Consider the following 23,997-nt stretch of genomic DNA (forward strand, 5'->3'; position numbering starts at 1 on the left):
TTCTTCAATTTACACACATCCACCCTTTTATTTCCAGAAATTCTTCAATTTACACAAATATTTATTTTCACAACTTTCTAGAAAAAAAATTTCTGAGACAAAAATTTCTTTCGAAAAATACCAGGATTCATGACAGCGTCTAATGTTAATAATGGCAGCAGGGACAACATTTGCGGCAGACTTTCTCAGGCGTTCTAGCATGCAAAGATCACGGTCCTCCTCTCACGCAGATCTGGCTCTTCCACGCAAGCATCATGTAGGGATAGCGCCTTCCTCTTCGCTGGACAACGGCTCTTGCCCTCACACATGTAGGCTCTACTTAGTTCGATGGCTCTTCCATGCAGGCAACAAGTTCACGACGCTACAGTCAATGCAGCCCTTCACCAAAGGTTTGGCAGCTTCCTCTTCACGTCGTTCCAGACTCTTCTTTGTCCTCACCCTGCAGTCAACGTAACCCTTGTTCCAAACTCTTTTTCATCCTCACGCTGCAGTCAACGCAGCCCTTCACCAAAGGTTTGGCAACTTCCTCTTCACGCCTAGATGAAGGTAGTTCACGTAGCGTAATGAACCTTTGCTTCAAAATTTCACCAACGTCTCCTCCTTGCCTTCACGCAGGCAAATGGGCTTCACCACGCAAGTGAGCCTCTCCTTCATGCACACGCAGAGCCTTCACAACTGTGGAAATCTACTCTGGCGGCACGTAACAATATAGGGCCTCCTCCACACACGCAGATGGATGCTCTACTCACGCAGGTGGACACTGGCCTCCCATTCCAGATTCCTGCTCTTCAAAAAACTCAAAAGCTCTGATACCAATTGTATTTCGAATAGGTGAATGAGTAAAGAAGGAAAAACAATTTAGTTATATATTGACCAAGAAAAGCATATAACAGATTTGAAAACTGAATTGACACACAAGTAAATACACAGGATTTACGTGGTAAAACCTTGACAGGGTGTCAAGGAAACATCCACGGGGCAAGGGATTGGAATCTCTATTAATTCAACAATGATTCTCCACGATTACATTTCTCGGGCATTCACTAGTTTTATACAAGCCTCCTCCGTTACATAACTGCTATTTCAGTATAAAACTAACCAGTTACATTTTTACCCAAATTTACATGATTCATTGTCAAACTTCCAACATTAGCTCCCAACCCTAAAGTGGTTTGAAATGGTTCTAGAGATTAACTAACACAACCTAGTCTAAACTACAGAGTGATAACAATAGCCAACGTAAAGCATTGTTGGAAGCATTGTTGTCTTTTATTATTGCTGAGTTGAATTATAAATGAGAACATATCATGTTTGGGAACCCTGTCTTACAGCCACATCGTTCCCGTTCTTACTCATTGCAAGGGAAATGCATAATTCCAGGTGATGGTTTAACATATCAATGCTAGATTGGTTTCTTATTTTTATGAGTTGTTGAGGCTATAAAGAGTTGGCATGCGATACATCTTATGTTGAGTGCATTGAAGATTTGAACAAACCATCAATCCAATGCACTAGTTGAATCTACAGCAATATTGATTCAGAGTTTTGTTGGTGGACTGATGAGGTGAGGGATTGGTTTATGTAACAACTCAATAATTGAATCTGGAGTGCCACATGGAGTGAGCAGAAGAAATTACATAGATGAGTATTGCGAGTATTGGGTTTAACCACCAATGATAGTAGCTATGTCATGTATTTGCCTTGGGTTTGAAAACAAACACTATACAATAAGAATTGAACACACAGTGAATCATGATGTGTCTCAATTTTTCACATTTGGAGTGATTCAATTTAGTTGGATATCCACATGCAGAGGAGTTTCACAGAAAACAGAGTCCTCAGTGACAGATTGTTACAGAGCTTTGGTTTCTTTTATCAGTCTGATTACTATTGTGTTTTAGTTGGTTGATGTGTGCAAGCTATGCTGTTTTAGTTGGTTGATATGTGCAAGCTATGCTAAAGATAGAGGCTTTGTAGCCATTTTGAAGATCAACATCTCTGTACAAGAATAAGAACAGAGATCAGAGTTTAGTTTCCACAGAGTTTCCATGTTGGTGAATTATAGATGGTTATGTGTCTTTTCACAAGGAAAAGTACAAGCCATGAATTGTGTATGTAATTTTTGCATGCTACTTTTCTTCCGTGTTCATTTGCTTCCTCCATGTTTTGGATGCAAACACACATCATACCTAATACACTCGATGTCCCTCAAGTTGATCTTTAGGAGACTATGGTTCCAAAGCCTCTGTAACGTCCATCATAATTACTTATTTCAAATGGAAAAGTCTCAATAAATTCCCAATTGATCACATGACTGATTCTAGGGAAAATGATTAAGGAGACATGTTTACTAGTGGCCCAATTGCTAATAAATATTTATTACAATTAGATGAGATGTATCCATTCTGGATGTAGAAACTGATTGCAAACAACAATAAATGTTTCCTTACCCATCCATATTTTATCAATGGTGGCATCATGGTGGTTATAAAAAATAGGACAATCATTGAAGTCCACAAAGCAAACTTTACCCTTTCTCTGTCCAAACTGTAAGTTAAGGGTTTTCCATTCTAGAGAGTTGACAGGACAATCATATTCTTCATTTTTTTATAATTGTTCTTCATCTAGATAATTGTCATTGGCTCCATTAATGTCCTCACCAAAAAGACCATGATTCAATGGTTTATTCTGCTTGCATTTCAACTATCTTTTTGTGTAAGAGTAGTATCACAAGGTTCAAGGATAAGATAGCGAAATTCAGAGAATGAGCCCTCGAGTGAAACCTGATTGTTTTGTTTACCACAAACATCATTGCTGGAAGAGATGTCAAAGAAAATAAAATAAGGACTGCCCCTATTGAGCTACAATTGAATGGCTTCTTCAATAGCATCATTGAGGAATCAACAACCTAAGCTCTTAGACATATGATATATAGCTCTGTCTTCTCCATCTACCAAATAATAACCCTAAGATTTTATTGTTACGAGAGCTTGTACCATCCAAAAAAATAAAAGCTAAGAGATAACCTGATTTGCATGCATTGTCAAAAGAGAAGAACTCGAAATGCTTTAAATTTAATACAATTAAAAAAAATGTATAAGAAAGAGCTAGATGAATACTCACATTTAGCATGAACTATGGAAAGATCATCTGGAGAAAAATCCAAAAATGCTTCAAAATATGAATCCAAGAAAAAAATCGGGCGAGAGAAGTTCTGTGAATTCAAAAAGTTTCTGCTGATTGCACTTGGAATTGATGTTTTAGGATTTCATTGGGTTGGCCAAACCCAAACCCAAACCTAGACCTGCATGTGTTGAATCAAAGTGGTTTGTTTGGATCTTGCAGTGTCCAGTCCAAGTGGAAAATTCCTTTCCCTTACATAATGTGAAAATGCATAATTCCTCTCCCTTCCATAATGTGAAAATGCATGTCTGTGAGTGGAATGAATGGTGGGAAACCCTTACCAAGAAAAAGGAAGATTTTTGTTCCATCTTTATTTCTATTATTATCCGCTTTTTGGAATAGAGGGACGTGTGCAAAAGAATTCTAAAAAAATATTTTTAATTAAAAAAATAATTATTTTCTTATGATTTAGTTTTTTTTTTTTTTTTAATATATGTTTAGTTTTAGTATTTTTTTATTTTCTAAAAAAATATATTTAGTTTTTATAAAAATCCATTTTTGTTCCATCTTTATTTCTATTATTATCCGCTTTTTGGAATAGAGGGATGTGTGCAAAAGAATTCTAAAAAAATATTTTTAATTAAAAAATAATTATTTGCTTATGATTTAGTTTTTTTTTTAATATATGTTTAGTTTTAGTATTTTTTTTATTTTCTAAAAAATATATTTAGTTTTTATAAAAATGGATTTTAAATATTCCATTCATGCTAGTTTGTGATTTTATGATAAAAGTTTAAATAATATATAAAAAATAACTTAATGCCATGTGTTGTGTCATTGAGATGGGTATTATATAGCTTTTCCTTGCTAAGTTATAGAATGTGCTTGGGTTTTCTTAATGCAATAAAATTCATTATGCTCTTCATTTTATCTTGAGATGTTCAACTTGCACCTAATAAAACAAGAAAGTTAAAATGAGTTTGCCATTGTCCTTTGAACATCTTTGTCCCCATTAATCTTGGTCTTAATAGATTAATTGTCTTATGGTGGCCTTGAGTGGTCACTCCCATTAGTTGCATGCTTTTTAGTGACATTTCTTAGGCTTGATAACATGTTATTCAATTTATGAAAAAATGTTATTGTCCATATTATTGTTAAATATTAATATTAAATATGTTGGTTTTGAGCATGGTTTAGCAAAAAGTTGCCAAAAGGTTTATAGATTGTCTTTTAATGTAATGATTCATTTCTTGATGAAATTGTTATGGATATTTTTTTTAGTATACTAACTTGTATGTGATAAAGTCAAAAATCACCTCTTTTTGAGATTTTCATTGGTCAATTTCCCTTAAGGCCATCAAGTTCACCATTCAGTCCTAGGTTAAGGAAATATAGGAGTCACGAAGTGGTATTGTCCAAGAACTTAAATCTTGAAACATGTTTTTTTTAGTCACATTATACCTTCTTTGTGTGTAAATTCTCCATGAAAATAGTGTCATGGAACATGAGGGGACTCAATAGTAAAGGAAAACAAAGATTCCTGAAAGGAAAATGGTACTTAGAGCACCCATCAATAATGTTGATACAAGAAACAAAAATATTAAGTGAGTTTCTACCTCACATAATTAGCAAATGGGGGAGGAATTTCCAAGTAGTAGTGATTGATGATTAGTGATACTTGGGTGGAATGGCTATTATTTGGAATGATCAGGACATCAAGGTTATTAATATGTTTACCTCTTTTCACATTATGATAATACAATTTTAGTTAATTGACATCGAAGACTACTGCCATGTATCCAATGTCTATGCTCCAATATCACAAAAGGAAAACCTCTATTTCTCAATTCTATTGCTAGCACAAGTAAGTTATACTCCCCATATCCATGGATTATTAGGAGTGACTTAAATATTATCAAGTCTCTCGAGGAAAATAAAGGACAAATCAGAATCTTTACCAAGAGATTTTGTACGTTATGTCATCAAATCCCTAAAGTAGTCTGCATTAAAGAGCTAAAGCAATGAGTCTCCAACGCACACATGTGGATAAAATGAGATGTAATACATGTGTGTGTAGTGACTAACTTAATAAATTGTTCTAATAACTCCACAAACTTAAGTATTTCACTCCATCAAATAAATTGACCGTAGTGTGACATAAGTAAACCAAGAGTAGACATGAAACCCTTCGGCAACAAACATTCCCTACATCCTCAATTAGGTGCTTAAATGATCAAGTGAAAATGAAAGGGGAAAAGAGGGCTTCATGATTTAATCATCACAAACATGTGATCAAGTGTGACTAGGAGTGTATATTCAAATGTTTGTCAAAGAGGGAGTGAATACATGAGTTACCATTCATTGGGCCTTATTTTCCTTTCTTTTTCTTTTTCTTATATATAGGACTTAGGGAATGAGGTTTTCATCAGTTTGGCATAACTCATAGATATAACATTTACATGAATTTCCACTTCAACCTTAGAGTTTAGACTTAGATACATCATTCTGTAGAAATTTTGAATAATTTAACACATATTCAATGGAGATTATCCTGATCATGTACTATTGCAGAAAACATACACAATACATAAGCTCCTCTACGTTGATCATCAATATAGCAGCATCAATAACAATAAAACATCAAGAGCATTCACACATTAACACAGTATGTATCCCGGGGAAAGCATCTCGCTAAAAACCCCAACTATCTGTATATTAATGATTGAGTCATGTAACATTACACAAAATAATACTTCTCACAAGTATCTCCACCTCTGTTACACATAATACAGCTCAGATCTGATCTCCAAATCTCTTCCACTGCTTGCCTGCCTCCACTGCTCAATACCTGCTCAAGGACTGATGAGAATGGCTCACCAAACTCGTTTTTCACCTGCAAATAGTCACTCACACTTTGTTGGACGTGAGCACAAGCTATAATGTGGGCAAAATACGTGAGCAAACTCATTGGCATACTCAATCCCTTGATTGTGCAAGATCTGGTGCACAACTATAGTCACAACTGATAGCAATCTGATTCTCTACCACCTGTCCCTGTTGAACTAAACATGCACTGACATGCAACTGAGTTAACTGATGTATTCATTAGTTGTATTATGAGTTAATAACTTGTGAATTAATTAATAACTAATTCACCCAACTCATCTCTAGTCTATTTGCCAGTTAGACTAAATACAACCAGTTTAACAAAGCTAAATTGAACACAACTCCATCAACTCCACAATCAACTCCACCAAACTCAACTGATTGAGTTCTAACTGAAGTCATGCATGCAACAACTCAACTGACTCATAAGAAAAGCGTATTTCCTTCTGACAGCTGCATGTGCCACCTCTGTAGCTCAAACTGAAGTGCTCCAAGAGAATAAGATCAAGTTTATAGTCCAAATATTATTATGAGATAATAATATTTGACTTTTCTATTTTTGACAGCCAGTCTAAAAATAGACTTTGATCACTCACACTGTGATCACTCACACTTTCATCAAAAATAGAAGTCCATCTATTTTTCCCAACTTGACCAATCATCCATAAACAACAACCTGCAATCCATAGACATGATCCATATGTCTACAAATAGACATAGTCTAAAAATAGACTTGCGCCAAAAATAGCCTGCGGGCCCACTTAGTGAAGGCGACTCTTTTCAATAAGCTCCATCATCTTGTTGCAATCTCAACACTCCCTCTCGACAAGATATGGATTATCAGCAACCCCTATCCTGCCTCGGTGGTACTCGAATTTGCTCCTTGTGAGAGCCTTCGTCAAAATATCAGCATCCTGATCCTCCGTTGGAATGTACGAAAGTAACATGATCCTCCACTGCACACAATCTCTGATATGATGGTACCTGATGTCAATATGTTTATATCTATCATGAAATACAGGATTAGCTGAGAGTTTAATGCAACTCTGGTTATCACAGTAAATCACAGTAGGATCCAAATGAGAACCGAACAAACCAACTAGGATCTTCCTCATCCATATAGCCTCGCATGCAGCCAAACTTGCTGCCATATACTCGGCCTCCGCTGAACTGAGTGCCACGGATCTCTGTTTCCTGCTGTACCAAGAAACTGTTGTCGATCCAATACTGAAGACCCCTCCTGATGTGCTCTTTCTGTCTGTTGGGCTCCCTGCCCAATCTGCATTCGTGAAGCCACATAGCTTCACCTCATCCTCCTGTCTGTACCACAAACCATATCCCGATGTGCCTCTCAAGTAGCGCAATACATGCTTGCCCGCCTTCCAGAAGAGCTTGGTAGGCTTAACCATAGCTTGTGAAAGCTGGTTAACTTCATAGCATATATCAGGTCATGTATTGACCAAATACATCAGCGACCCCACCAACTGTCGATAAACAGTGGCATCCACTTCTTCTCCCGAAGTGGCATCCTCCTTCCTCCAACCTCTAGGAAGAGGAGTATCAACAGGCTTGCAGCCATGCATGTTGAACTTCTCCAGTATCTCCCGACAATACTTGCCCTGAGAAACAAACAGTCCACCACTGCGTTGCCATATCTCCAATCCCAGGAAATAGTGAAGGAGGCCCAAATCCTTCATCTCAAACTCTGTAGCAAGATCCTTCTTGCATGACAGTATCAACAGCTCATCACCCATTAGAATCAAATCATCAACATACATTACAATGATAAGCAACTTACCCTCCACCACAATTTGGTATAGGTTCGGATCCGCCTCGCTCTTGGAGAATCCAAGTCCTGTGAAATAGCTGTCTATCCGTGTGTACCAAGCACGTGGTGCTTGCTTCAACCCATACAGCGCTCTCTTCAAAGCCTTCGGGTTGCTCAATGTACACCTCCTCCTCAATGACTCCGTTGAGGAACGCAGTCTTCACATCCATCTGATGAATGTGCCATCCCATCTGCGCTGAGAGAGCAAGAATCATCCGTATGGAAGAATACCTTGCAACAGGTGCAAAGGTCTCCTCATAATCGATCCCCTCAATCTGTGAAAAGCCTCAGGCAACAAATCTTGCCTTGTACTTCTCCACACTCCCGTCAGCTGCCTGCTTAACTTTGTAGATCCATCTCGAACCCACCACTGATTTCCCTTCCGGTCTAGGAACAATCTCCCATGCATTGTTTCTGACAATAGAATCATACTCTTCCACCATGGCGTCTACCCATGCGGGATCCTCCACAGCTTCCTCGAAAGAGGATGGCTCAGTCACAACACACTTGCTCATAAGAGCCATGTATCCAGTGTACCGATCAGGTGACTGTCTCTGCCTACGTTGGGCTGTAGGTGGTCCTACAACTTTCTCTGCATCTTGAGCCAGTCGCTCAGCTTCTATCAAGCGCTTTCGCCCTCTGATGGTTGGCGCTGCATGAGTGGTCTCTTCCACTCCATGAACCTCGTCCTGTGACTGATCCACGTCCTGAAGCTCATCCTTAGGAACTAATAGCTCCTCATCTGCATGCAAGTGTAGCTCCCTCTCAAGCGAACACTTCATGGCTTTCTCCTCCTGAAATTTTATATCCCATCGCACAACAGTTTTACCACTGTCTGGCAAATACACACGATAGTTGTGGGGCGTATCAGTGTACGCCACAAATATCCCAACCTCTGCGGTCGGCTCCAACTTCTTCCTGGCATCCTTCGTCACATGCATGTAAACGTTAGCACCAAAAATCCTCAAATGAGAAATATCAGGCTTCTTACCAGAATAAGTCTCCTCAGGTGTACTCATGCCAAGTATCCTATGAGGACAACAGTTCTGCACATAAACTGCTGTATTGCATGCTTCCGCCCACAAGTGAAGGGGTAGGCCCTAATCATGCAACATTGCTCGTGCAGCACCCACAATCGTTCTGTTCTTCTGCTCAGCTACCCCGTTCTGCTATGGGTTATGGGGAGCTATGAGCTCTCTACGAATCCCTTCTGTCTTGCAGAAATCCTTGAACTCGTCCGAGATGTATTCACCACCATTATCGCTACTAAGAGCCTTCACCTTCTTCCCCGACTCCTTCTCGACCAGTGCTTTGAATTCACAGAACTTTGAATATGTCTCGCTCTTCTTCTGCATGAAGAAGATCTAGCACTTACGAGAGAAATCATCAACAAAAATCACATAATACCTGTGTTTTGCTGTCGAAGTAACTGAGAAAGGTCCACACACGTCTGTGTGAATTCTCTCAAGGATCGTCGTGGCGCGACTATCCTTCTTGTGAAAGGTGGCTTTCACAAACTTCCCCAAAGTACACCCCTTGCACTGATCTGACTGCGCAAGTGTGCCTTTAGGAAGCCCTGTAGTGATCTGCTGCAGTATCTTCAAGGCTCCACGGTGAAGGTGACCCAATCTCCTGTGCCACAACTCGCCATCATCCCGGCTCACCAATCCTTCTGCCTTGCCTGCCATTGCTGCGCATCCATCTACATGCAACTGATAAAGGTTCCTCACTCGAACCCCTATCTTCCGGGTCTCACCAGTTGTCTTGCTGTGCAGGAAGGCCTTTCCCTCGCTGAAAACAACATCATACCCCTTGTCTTCTAACATCGCCACTGATATGAGATTCTTCTTCAATCCTGGAACATGCATGACTTCCTTCAATACAAATGGTTTACCAGACTCCCTCTCAAAGGAAATGGTACCGATACCAGTCGCACTGTATCTACCATCATCGCCCATCTCGATGTGCACTCCAAGATCTTTGTCCTCCAGATCAGAGAACAAATCTCTATCTCCCATCATGTGAAAAGACGCACCACTGTCCAAGAACCACACTGATCCCATCACACTTGAAACCAAGCATGCGATCAATGAAAAATCAAGCTCAAACTGAGAAGCTAAGGCCTCTCCCCCTGCAGATCTAGCAGCTTGCTTGTTCTTCTTCTTCTGCAGACAATTTGTGGCATAGTGTCCGTGCTGGTGACAGTGAAAACACTTCACCTTGGACATATCTTGCTTCTTGCCTTTCGCACCAGATTGAGAAGCTTTCTTTCTCTTCCCTTTCTTTGCTTTGGCAGCCAAAGCACAATTCTCTTCATCAGCTCCCTTTGACGAAGATCTGTCCCTGGTACTCCGCCTGATCTCCTCATGCACAAGATCTGACCATAGTCTTTCCCATCCTGGCAACTTCCCTCGACCATTGACAGAGTCCTGATAGGAATGCCAACTCTTCGGAAGACCAAGGAGAGCCAAGCTCACCAAGTCCTCATCATCGACAGTAACCCCCACACTTCCCAGCTCATCTCGACACTGAGTGAACATCGTGAGATACTTGGGAATACTGTCACCCTTCTCGCATTTGATGTTTCTGAGTTTATCTTTGAGCGCCAGCTTCCTCTGATCGCTCTTGCTTTGGAATAATTTTGTTAATGATTTCCACATCAAATATGGAGTAGCCTTTCCATGGAGGCTGGACACAATGTGATCCTTCACGCCCTCCAACAGAATCCTTCGACATTTTGCGGTCTTCTTTTGCCAAACTTTCGCCTCAGCAGCATCAGTAGGCTTTGGGATATCCGTATCTATGAACTCCTTCAGCCCGTTATCATCCAATACTGCCTCCATCCTGTCCTTCCATGCAATATAGTTTGAGCTGCCCTCAAGAGCATACTCCAATCACAATCCGTTGAAAGACATTGTTGCGTTGTCACCAAGAAAACACTGCTGCAAATTCGAATTCCACCAACAACCAACTCAACTGCCTCGGATCTAAGATTCGTGAGAACAAAATATTTCTCGTACAGAGATTGACTGTATGGGCTTTTACCAGATATTTCACCTTCCAAAGGAAGGATGAATCCAGAGGCTACCTGGCCCGATTACAGGCTCTGCCTAGAGAAATAGAATGTAAACACTTCCTGAATAGTAGATCTGATGATCAACAGCTCTGATACCATGTAGAAACTTTTTCTACAATTATCTAGCTCGCTCCGATACCATGTAGAAATTTTGAATAATTTAACACATATTCAATGGAGATTATCCTGATCATGTACTATTGCGGAAAACATACACAATACATAAGCTCCTCTACGTTGATCATCAATATAGCAGCATCAATAACAATAAAACATCAAGAGCATTCACACATTAACACAGTATGTATCCCGGGGAAAGCATCTCGCTAAAAACCCCAAGTATCTGTATATTAATGATTGAGTCATGTAACATTACACAGCATAATACTTCTCACAAGTATCTCCACCTCTGTTACACACAATACAGCTCAGATCTGATCTCCAAATCTCTTCCACTGCTTGCCTGCCTCCACTGCTCAATACCTGCTCAAGGACTGATGAGAATGGCTCACCAAACTCGTTTTTCACCTGCAAATAGTCACTCACACTTTGTTGGACGTGAGCACAAGCTATAATGTGGGCAAAATACATGAGCAAACTCATTGGCATACTCAATCCCTTGATTGTGCAAGATCTGGTGCACAACTATAGTCACAACTGATAGCAATCTGATTCTCTACCACCTGTCCCTGTTGAACTAAACATGCACTGACATGCAACTGAGTTAACTGATGTATTCATTAGTTGTATTATGAGTTAATAACTTGTGAATTAATTAATAACTAATTCACCCAACTCATCTCTAGTCTATTTGCCAGTTAGACTAAATACAACCAGTTTAACAAAGCTAAACTGAACACAACTCCATCAACTCCACAATCAACTCCACCAAACTCAACTGATTGAGTTCTAACTGAAGTCATGCATGCAACAACTCAACTGACTCATAAGAAAAGCGTATTTCCTTCTGACAGCTGCATGTGCCACCTCTGTAGCTCAAACTGAAGTGCTCCAAGAGAATAAGATCAAGTTTATAGTCCAAATATTATTATGAGATAATAATATTTGACTTTTCTATTTTTGACAGCCAGTCTAAAAATAGACTTTGATCACTCACACTGTGATCACTCACACTTTCATCAAAAATAGAAGTCCATCTATTTTTCCCAACTTGACCAATCATCCATAAACAGCAACCTGCAATCCATAGACATGATCCATATGTCTAAAAATAGACATAGTCTAAAAATAGACTTGCGCCAAAAATAGCCTGCGGGCCCACTTAGTGAAGGCGACTCTTTTCACTAAGCTCCATCATCTTGTTGCAATCTCAACACATTCTAGTGTATCTTTCATGATTTTGGCTTTCACTTTTTGCTTTTCTTTCATCACAAATGGAAAAAGGGAAAATATTTTGCCACAAATCTATGAATTCTTAATCATAAAGGTGTCATGTGATAAAAATGAATTAATGATGTTATTTTCTATGAAAAGGATGGGTATTCTTGAGAAAATCTTATGCTTGTGGATGTCTCCTCCCTGGTTGAGAGGGAGTGAGGGTGGACACCATATTATCCATGTGTCATGTACTATGGCCAGGACTAATAGTCGTAAGCCTAGTAAAGACACCAGTAGGGAGAATGGTGAATTGGATAAACATTTGGGACCGATATTCTTTGAGAGTTTGTACTTTGACTAAGAATAACCACCATAAGCCAAGTACATTAATCCAAGATAAGAATACTCATGAGGATCGACATTTCTTAGTGTCAAGTATTATAATAGTGGATTAGGAAAGGTAATGTGAGGACATACCCGGTGAACAACCTGGTGGGGTAAGTGCCTAGAGAGGCAGTGGTATCCAAATTTATGCCTCCCAACATTATGCTATGATCTAATGGAGAGATAGAACTTGTTAGTCAAGGCCTTGCTATTTTGACAATGCTGGCTATGATGATGTAAATCATCATTGATGCTTATCAAGCCAGATCCTTTCTTATATGAATATTTCAACTTGAGAGTACTTTGTTGTGTCATTATGAATATCTCCTTAGTTTAGAGGGAGTGTTGAAAAATGTAACTAGTGTCGGTCTTCATAATGCAATAAAATGTAATTTTTATCATTGATATTTATTATTATATTCATTATTATTATTTCATTTTGGTCAAAGCATGTTCTTCATGCTTATAGAGTCAAAAAAAAAATATTTTGAGTCAATAGAAATGTATTTGAGTCAAGTCCCATTTGGACTTTTGAAAGAAAAAGAAAAGAATTTTTATTTTGAGTCAAAGAATTAACACAAGACCAAGTCAACCCTTCTTGAACAAGTTGGCATGAGAGGAAGTTATTCGACCCTCTTGGATATGTATATATATCAATCAACTCGATCACTTGGAAGACAATCACTTATCATCACAAAACATTGTTTCTTGTGCCATGTTGAGAAATGGCAACAAGAAATTCCAGTTTAATTCGTCATTGAATTAAAATGTGAATTAAATTCGAATTCTATTATCAGAGCAACTTGTAAATAGTTAATTAAGTGTAATTAGCTTAATTAGCTTAGGAATTTCGAGTTGGAAGTCTTTCTATAGTCATGTATATGTTATCCCTAAATTTTAGGGGTCCAAGATGAGTTTATTTGAGTTGTAATTAGATTAACTCAGTTTACTGAGTTATGGTCAGTTAAATTAATTCTAACTATTTGTGGAACTAATAGAGGACTAACAGTCAATTGGTGCACTAGTGCATCCACAAGTGTTACTCCAGTTAACTGAAGATTCCCTCATGAGAAACTCATGCATGTCAGTTCAGAGAAAGATCCAGTTGAGACTAGAGTGTAGGGACAGTGTACTATCAGTTGTATGATTTACTGAGCTGTAAATATCATTCATATTGTTTTCATCAATCTATTGGCTTCCGTTGGTTGAAAGTAGAAGTAGATTCTTGTCCTGTGGTTTAGTAAATTGCATGAGCTTATGAATCTACAAGAAATTCTACATGGTATCGAAGTTGAATTAAATATACTAGAGGAGATTTCGAAGTTTTGAGTTTTGGGTTATTGGTGAAATTCGAATTTGCAATACATACTTCAGGATCGATAGATGGCGTTCTACAATTTGCATCCTGAGTATGCCTTGGAAGGAAGCTCAAATTATGTAGCCTGGAGGGACACAATGGAGGTTGTTCTGGAGGATAATGGATTAACTGAATTCATTGATCAAGACATTCCTAAGCCAACAACATCGGATGCACAGAATCTGGCTGAATGGAAGAAGTGTGTGGCGAAGGCGAGGTGGATAATCCTTGAGGGAGTTCAAGACCACACTGTGTCGAGTCTCCATGGTAAGGAAACTCCATATGCTATGTGGAAAGCATTGACAGACTTGTACCATAACAACAGTGACTAAAAGAAATTGGATTGAAGGACAAACTACGAAAAATCAAAATGGAGAAAGGCAAGACTATTCCAAAATACTTGACCATGTTCACTCAATGTCGTGATGAACTTGGAAGTGTTGGAATCATGGTTACCAAGGATGCTATGGTGAGTCTTGCTCTTTTGGGACTCCCAAAGAGTTGGCATAGTTATCAGGACTTTGTCAATGGTCGAGAGAAGCTGCCAGATTGGGAACAACTATGATCAGATTTGATGTAGGAGGAGATCAGGAGGAACACCAGGGATGGCTCTTCATCAAAGATTGATGATGAAGAGAACGGTGCCTTAGAAATTAAGGCAAAGAAGGGGAAAGGGAAATCTTCCCATTCCAAATTAGATTCTTTCCATGGACGTAAGAAGAAAGACATGATGAAAGTGAAATGCTTTCATTGTCATGAGCTAGGCCATTTTGCTATAAATTGTCCACTCAACTTAAAGATTTAACATATTATTCATCAACTTTGGATTGGGCGAGGATGAATTCTAGTATATTACCAAGTGTATGTTTTTTTTTCAATTGTAGTTTTTACTTTCATGATTAATTTGGTTGTTGTTTTTACTTCCACGATTAATTTAGTCTAAGTTCTCTAGGTAGTCATTAATGATCTATTCGGTGCTATGTGGGGGTTTTACTTTTCAACAAATTTGAAGTCTCTAAGTTGCATTGGGATCTAGTGACCTTGTTGAAAAACCCTAGGAAACATCTTTGAAACCATCTACTAGCACTAGTTGAACTTGAGATTTCCCAAAAACTGAAAGGAACAAATAAGGGTTGCTTTGCCAATCCACTCATAACCTAATCCACTTTGGTGATGAAGGGAAACCAACTATAAGATATCAAACACCTTCCCTCATGCACAGTGTGCATAGAGGCTCTACCCCTGTAAAGGTTTGAACATGTGTTGTTTACATTGTAGTGCCCATAGTTGTAACATTTATACTTTAATCCTATCTCTTTGGGAGGAATAGATCACTTAGGCATCATTTTAGGATTTATTGATTTATGCAATAATTATTTTAGTCATTATTGACTTAGGTTGGAAATGCCATAGTGTTTTTTTGCCATAGTGTAATTTATTGCGTATATCTTTGAAATGGATCCATGTTTTATATAATAATTGCTATCTAACATTAAATAATGGTTGCATTTAATTATAGGTAAATGATGTTGATGATACACCTACTAATGATCAAGATCCAACTAGACCAACGAGATGATCCAATTCATCCCTTAAACCATACTAGGAGAAGAAGAGAAGCATTGAAGAGAGCACTACCATGTGAAAAATTTGAGGAATTGATGAAATTAGCATACACTGATGACATGCCATCCACTGCTTAGAGTAGAGATGTTGATGGAAATGTAATGCATGAAGAAGGATTGAACGAAATTCTCACAAGTTTCTTTGGGGATGGAAACAATGATGAGGGTGATGATCCTATGCATAATAATGATGATGTTGATATAGAGGGAAATTACCACCAACATGATTATGATGATATCAACATCAATGAATCAATTAAGCAAGCAGCAAAGGCAGTGGCGTTCAAGTCGGGTGCAAGTAGAACATCCAAGCTTTCATGCACATTAATATTATTGGAATTCAAGTCATTATTTGGTTGGTCAGACAAGAGCTTCACTACCTTACTAAAGTAATTTGAATTATTTTTCTAGTTTTGCACTGTCAATTTGTGTCCTCAATTAGAATATAAGTACTAACTTCATTTAATTTAATTTGAGGTGGATTTTACATTATGGTATATAAACAATGTTATAAATGACATTTCTAACATGTGGGTTTGAAAAAAAAACTTACAGGGCTCTAAAGGATAAAATATTCCCTGAAGATAATGTGTTGCCATCAACTTGTAGAGAAGCGCGTCAATTGTTAGTCAAGTTGGGGATTGAATATAAGCAAATTCATGCATGTAAAAATGATTGCATCTTATATAGAGATGACTATAAAGACAATGAAGAATTCCCTGTTTGCAAGGAGAAAAGATATCATACGGATGTACAAGGTTCTACAGTTCCAAATAAGGTTTTACGACACATGCCAATTATTCCGAGATTACAATGGATGTTTCGTTGTAAATCTCTTGTACAATTGATGGATTAGCATGCAAAGAATAAGAGTAAAGATGGATTCATGCGAATTCCTATGGACTCCAAAGCAATGAAACATATAGAGGAAAAATGGCCAAGAAAATTCAAAGATGAACCTCGCAGTATTAGGTTAGGACTTGCAATGGATGGAGTGTGCCCTTTCTCACCATCATCCATCATCATAATCACCATTCATGCCATCATCATCAGCTCCATCATCATCATCATCGTCATCATTATGGACATTGTTTGCAATTGTTCATAATTATAGATGTTGTGAGAAATATCATCAACCCAGAAAATGTGATCAGTGCTAGAAAAGGGTTGTTTAGGACACATTGATATACGTAAGAGAAATAACAACTCTATTTTTGAGAGATGATCGATGATCATCATCATCACCACCGTTATCATCACCATTGTCTTTTTTATCATCCCCATCATCATCATTAATGTAATTTCTATCATCATTGTTGTAATCGTCATCATGGACATCATCATCATTCATGCCATTATTGTTTTTTATGATGACCTAGATGAAAATGATGATAATGATGATGATGATTGCAAGGATGACGACACTAAAGATAATGCTTATGATTAAGACAATGACAACATTTAAAAATTAGGAAGATTTGCCAAGGTCATTAGCATCGTCATCATCATAATAATTGCCATCATCATCATTGTCATTGTAACCACTATCGTCTTTATCATCATAATCACAATTCATGTCATCGCCATCATCTTCATTTTCATCATTGTCAAGATTATTGACATTGTCATCAATTGTTCATAATTGTCAATGCCATAAGGAATATCATCAATGTAGAAAATATGATGAGTGTCGGAAAAGGGATGCAAAAGTGAACACAGAAATGGGGGCAACAATAGAAGTAAAATTGGATGAAGAGTGGATGCAACATAAGTAGATGCACAACAACATGAAAAACCTGACACAAAAGTGGATGCAAAAGCAGATGCAGTTGTCAATGCAAACTTGGATGCAAACATGAATGCAAAAGTGGAAGAAAACATGGGTCCAATGGTAGGCGTAAAACTTGGCACAAATTGTGGTGAAACAAATGTGGATGCAACAACAGACGCAGAAAAGGACACAAACTTAGATGCAAAAAAGAGACAAACATGGATACAAAATAAGATGAAAAAAGGGATGTAAACATGGACACAAACATGGGTGCAACAGTGGACACAAAATTAGATGCAAAAATGGATGAAACAAAAGTGGATGAAAAAACATACACAATATTCGATGCAAACTTGAACACAAAAGAGGGTGCAAATGTGGATGCAAAAGTGGAAGCAAATGTGGTTGCAATGGTAGGCGCAAGATATGGCACAACAAAAGTGGATGTAACAATAGACAAAAAAATATGCAAAATAAGATGCAAAAAAGGATGTAAAAGTGGAAGCAAACATTGATGCAACATGCAAAACAAAATTGGATGCAAAAAATGGATACAATGGAAGTAGATGCAAAAGTAGATACAAAACGAGATGCAAAACCCAATGCATAAACCTGACACAAAAGTGGATGCAAAAAGAGATGCAATATTTGATGCAAAAGAGGATGTGAACATGGATGCAAAATTGGAAGCAAACGTGGGTACAACAGTAAGTGCAAAACATGGTGCAAATTGTGGCACAACAAAAGTGGATGTAATGATAGATGCAAAAAAAGAATCAAACTATGATGCAAACAAAGATGTAAAAAGGAATGCAAAACTGGACTTTAAAATGGGTGCAACAGTGGATGCAAAAGTGTATGCAAAAGTGGATGCAATAGAAGTCGATGCAAAAGTAGATGCAAAACGAGACACAAAACCCAATGCAAATCCTGATCCAAAAGTGGATACAAAAAGGGATGCAAAAATAGATGTAAAAGTTGATGAAAACCTAGACGGAAATGAGGATGCAAATGTGGATGCAAAATTATAATCAAAAGTGGGTGCAGAAGGAGGTGCCAAAATAGGCACCAATTGTGGCACAAAAATATTAGATGCAATAGTGGGCACAATAATAGATGCAAAAGAGGATGTAGATATGGATGTAAAGCAAGATGGAAAAGTGGATGCAACAAAAGTAGATGCAAAATTATATGCAAAACTAGACACAAAACTTGATGTAAAACTTGGTGCAAAAGGGATGCAAAAATGGATGCAAAAAATGATTTTAAAAAGGATGCAAAAAAGGGTGCAAAAGTCAATGCAAAAGTTGATGCAAGTGTAGGTGCAAAAATTGGATGAAAATGAGGATGCAAAAGTATGTCAGACAAAATTAGGTGCCAAACTTGATGCAAAACCTGGTGCAAAGAATGACACAAAACTTGGCATAAAATTGGGTGCAAAACCTATTGCAATAACTGGTGCTAAACTTGGTGTAAGATTTGGTGCAAAACTCGATGCAAATTTTGTGTCAAGTTTTGCACCATATTTGATAAATGGATGCAAATAGCACCAAAAATGGGCTCTAAATGCAAAAAAAACAAGTAAAAAGGGACGCTAATCACAGGGATTTGTTGTAGTGTTGGACTTGGGCTCCAAGGGCTAGGGAACGTGTGGAGGTTTCCTGGGCTAGGAATTATTTCCTAGTTGGCTGGGAGGTAAATCCAATTGGTAGTCGAGAGGAGCATCTCAGCAGGAGCAGCAGCTCAAGTGCATCTCCATCGAGCCATCGGTACATGTATTCCTCTATGCATAGATTACTCATGTAAGTTATTGAAATGAAATGTTCACTATAAAGTTGTAGGGATTAAAATGTAAATGGTAAAATTATCATTGCTTAAATGTCTTGTAAGAAAGTAAATTATTGCCTCTTATTGCATTTAATTCCTAGAGATTACAGATCTGTTAGAAGACCCTAGGATAGGGCCTTACAATAATAGATTTATTTTATCTTAGTGGATTGTAACTAAGGCCTCCTCGACAGGTTTGATCTTGTGACCAAGCTCGCTCTCAGGTGTGATTGTAGAATGGTAATTATAAAAGAAGAGGGATTAATTAAAAATGGGATTCATTGTAAGAGACTTAAAAAGTTGAAATTTAAGGCCTATAGGGAGTTAACTAATGTCTGTATTGATGAATTTGCTAAGTTGTGTACTGGTTTGAAAAATGTGTCATGTGGGTCTTGTACTTTTGGGGCAAAGGGGATGAATGGTATTCTCAAGTATTGTGTAGAAATAGAGGAGTTGTTTGTTAAGCGATTGAGGAGTTTAGCTGAGGGGGGTGTCGAGGTTATCGACCTAGGGTGTGCGAAGTTGAAGAGTATTTTCCTAAAGAAACTTTTCAACATGCAGTATTTTGGAGCCCTAATTGTTGAATTGAAGAATCTGCATACCCTCAAGTTGTTTCAATGTTTAGGGGATTGTGATAAACTCCTTGAGGTGATCCCTGTTCATTTGAGTGGATTGGTTGAGGTGCATATGGAGAGGGTGCAGGTAAGTGATTAGGGCCTGATGGTTATTTCGAGGCATGCGAGATTTGAGGTCTTGCATCTGATGAAGACTTTTGAGTGCATGAACGCCAACAACTGCAAAAATCTAAGGAAGTTGAACATAAATGGTTAGAAAACGAATCGAATAGGTAATGAGTGGCTTATTGCCATGGGGAAAAGTGTCTGAATTTGTAGGTGTTGGTGTTGATTGGCTTGAATTTGACTGCAATGAGCTTGACTCCTCTGACTTCCATTTGTCAAGCATTGGAGAGGTTGGCTCTTTGTGGGAGTGAGACGATCGAGGATACAAAGATCTCCAATATCGTTGTGAAACGTCTTTCTTTGAAAAATTTATGCATCAAGGGTTGTCTAATTTTGGATGATCAGATCGAGTCCTTGGTTAGGGGGTGTCCTAGATTGGTGGAGGTGAAGGTGAAGAAATGAAAAGGGGTTTATTGGGAGGGCGCAGATCAGTTGGGGTCCAATAGAGGATCTTTGGTTGTTAACTTGGATACTATGTCATTGTCTAATCCAATTGTTAGTCCACCTTCAGAAGCTGGTGTCGTTGAAGCTAGTGCCCCTTCCACCATGAAATCATCAATAGCCAAGGCACAATTTTCTCTATTTGTTGGAAGAAATCTTGTGGCTTGGAATTGCTTTAATGCTCATGGATATTTTGGCATAGCGTTTCTTGATGCACGATGTAGATATATGAATTGACAATTAGATGAGGTAATACTAATTATGGAACATGAAAACATTGTTTGCAATGGGGTATTTGCACTAATATTTTGTTGTGTGCTAAGCAATTAGTCTATTTGGTTGTAGAACATGTTCTTCCAAATAATAAAAAACGCTTATGTGTTGTGGACATCCAATGTTTGTCTTTGTCTTCTTCGATGCATCATGGATTTAGTTCCTTTATCCATTGAACAATATCTTAAGGACTGAGTTGAATTGTTTGCAATGGAAATGTGCATAGCCAGGATTTCAGATGAAATCTCTGTCAACTGTACAGGTAGGTAGTTTTTAAAAAAAGTAGATCTCTAGGTTGTCATCTTGAGATTCTATCAAATACTTTACTATGTCATGTGTTGTAATTTCAGTGCAATGCAACAAAATATGTGAAATGATGGAATTAATTTGTTCAATGTTGGAAAAATAATCAATATGCATTATTCATACATAATATCTAAAAGAGATTTCATTTATGATAGAAACAATATATTTGCAATGCGTATGTGTGCAATGTCCAACCACACTTTCAGATGAATCTTTCTTGGTTACAATAATAAACAAGTATTAAGTCTAATAAGAAAGGAGATCTCTAGATTTTGTCAAATGTTTAATTAAGTCATTTGTTGTAATTTCTTTCGTATATATAATATAATATGCACAAGGTTAGAATTACTCTCTGCATTATTAGCGAAATGATTAATGTTCTTTTGTCATTCAAGATGTTTAAAAATGGTTTCCTTTTAAGTTGATTGTCAGGAATAATTGATGTCAAACAACACTCATTGTAGACTAACTGAATTATAGTTTAAATGCGTTTAAAGTCTTGATTTAATAAATAGAAAAAACTACTTTATTTTTGTTATTATAGTTAATCATGATTTGATTTATCGTTGTTTCCTATTTTGTTTTAGAATAATTGAACTAAATGCCAATTGTTTATTAAATATCAAACAAAATGTTATTATATATTAATTTAGGACCTCAAAGAGAGAGAGCTCCCACCACTGTTCATGTATACATATCTTGACATATATATGTTGGATATTTAAAACATAAAAGATTCAAAATAGACCCTTGATGTCCCTTTATATAGTATGTGCCTATCTTTACATAGAAACACTAAATAACTTAAAGGGAATTGTACAAAATTCATAACAGAGCACATGCAGTACTAACAAACAACGCATTCTAGATATTTGGAGAATTTTAGCTGTCGAGTTGATTGTACTCGGATGTTGGTCATTGACAGGTGTGGTTAGAGTTCAAAAGTTCTTTTCCTTTGTTTTTACTTTCGATAAAAGATTTATTTTATCTCAATGGATTTTTGTAACAAATTTCAAGATAATTCCTAATATTTTTCATGACATTTAATACCATTGTATGGTGTTTAACTTTATTTGCATGTTGTTTAAAGAGAAAATACGTATTTTTACAATTGAAGAGGTTCATTTATAGATTTTAATAGTCACTGAATTGAGCTGAAGAGGTTCATTTCTAGATTTTAATGGGAACTAAATTGTGCTATTGTGTATAAAAGTTTGAGATAGTGGGTTTATTGTAGTTTCTTAGCCACAAATTTGTCTCACACAAAATAAAACCACCTCTAAAATCTGAACAAAGTATAGGGAATGATTGATTTTAATATATTGGGTTCTGAAAGCGTTGGGTCCCCAAGTGAAAAAAGGAGCAACTTATAGACACTTTTTAATTCTATGTAGCAAATTTGTAATGGCATCACGTCTGCAAGTATTGTTTGAATCAGTTATGGGAAAAATAACTCCACCACTAAATTCTAGACATGCTAATCTAGAACTATGCAAACTCTTGGGTAGCAGAAAAATCTACCAACAAATTCCTATCTCCATAACTTTTAGAATCTATTTGAGAAGAACAACCTTAATTCCCACGTACAACATCAAATCAATTTCTCTTTTTAACTTAGGAATTCTCATTTAACATTTATGTATGGAAGATATGTGAAATGAAGTATCTAAGAAAATTCATGAAAGATATTTCATTCTTCTAATATTTTGTATATCTCTACATTAGCCTGAGATGTTTTTTCAAAAGCTCCAACATATTATTTAAGATAGAAGATAGCATAACATTGAAACAACAACGAATACAATTTGAAGCTTTCCTCATACCTCAGTCATATCTGGGCATAAAGTGCTTCCACTATAGTATTTCTTAAGTACTCTGAACTATTTGGATCCTGTTTTTGGTGCCCTGACATCCCTTTCCTCATATGAAAGGACAAACTCACAAGGAAAAAAATGAGGTAGCTTGGCAAAGATCGAAGCTTGGATCAACCTTGATCTTAATAATATGTTGTCTAATTGCGTCAAATTCAATTGTGTTGCAAATGTAGGATTTTTCATCATCGATGGTAACTTTCTCAAGACAAGGACAAAGTATTAGTGTATTAATACCATTTTTAAGTTTCTTGGAGAAGGTTCAAATATATTTTCCTCTTGTGTTCACAAAAAAATAACCCAATCTGTAATGTTATCAAGAGGGAATTGAAAACCTTCTAGGTTCTTTTGTGACCAAGAATCCTTAGAGAATTCCTTCTCCTTGGCTTGCTATGCATCAATTCTATTATAAATATTTTCCTATGTGTCATATGCATCACATAAGTGAGTATACCTTCCCTTGTGTCAATTTTGGAATTAAAAAATACATCACAAAGGTGATGACACCTTCCCTTGTGTCAACTCTGGAATCAAAACTGTAGCTGCAAGAATTCTTTTTAATGTCTTTAATAAGATGAAAGGGGATTCCTTCCTTAGAATGAGTATCAATCAAATGGAATGAGTTCTCTGTTTCCATTTCAATAGGTTCATGGTTAATAATCACCACAATCTTGTGTTCATTCTCACCACCGATATCATAGACATCATAAACAAGAATGCCACTGAAGCACGCACAATAAGATCATCTTCTGTGGTGTGAGGATGTCTGAAGGCTTATTTGAAAATTTTGATGATCCTGACTCAAATAAAATTGTCTCATGTTTTTAGAGGTGAATATTTGGATTGGTTGGTGCCCCTTCTTGTCTTTTGTCTGTGTGGGAAAAAATAGAGCAGTCACAGGTTTTGTGCTTGTTTCATTTGCACTCTTTCATAATTTTTGTAAAATCATTTAACATTTTTCTACAGATGTCATAAAATTGTATTGAGAGTTAAGGCAGTCTAAGGCTTTTGTAGTAAATTTGATTTTAGTTATAACTAACATCTTATCCAGCCCTAAGTTTTAGATGATGATTGTATGACCTTCCCTTTTCAAAATGTGCAAATCTTTCAACTACAATATGGCATATTTGGCTCAGTTTTCAAGTAATTTA

At 37.2% G+C, this 23,997-nt stretch overlaps 1 pseudogene; it reads left to right on the forward strand.

The window, feature by feature from the left end:
• Positions 1-151: 151 nt before the first annotated feature.
• Positions 152-20,633, forward strand: LOC149183134 (F-box protein SKIP2 pseudogene; annotated as a pseudogene).
• Positions 20,634-23,997: the final 3,364 nt, after the last annotated feature.

Source organism: Pinus tabuliformis, chromosome 3_2 (genome assembly GCF_031772625.1).
Source record: "Pinus tabuliformis cultivar Carrire ecotype Pingquan chromosome 3_2, CPIR1, whole genome shotgun sequence".
NCBI lineage: Eukaryota > Viridiplantae > Streptophyta > Pinopsida > Pinales > Pinaceae > Pinus > Pinus tabuliformis.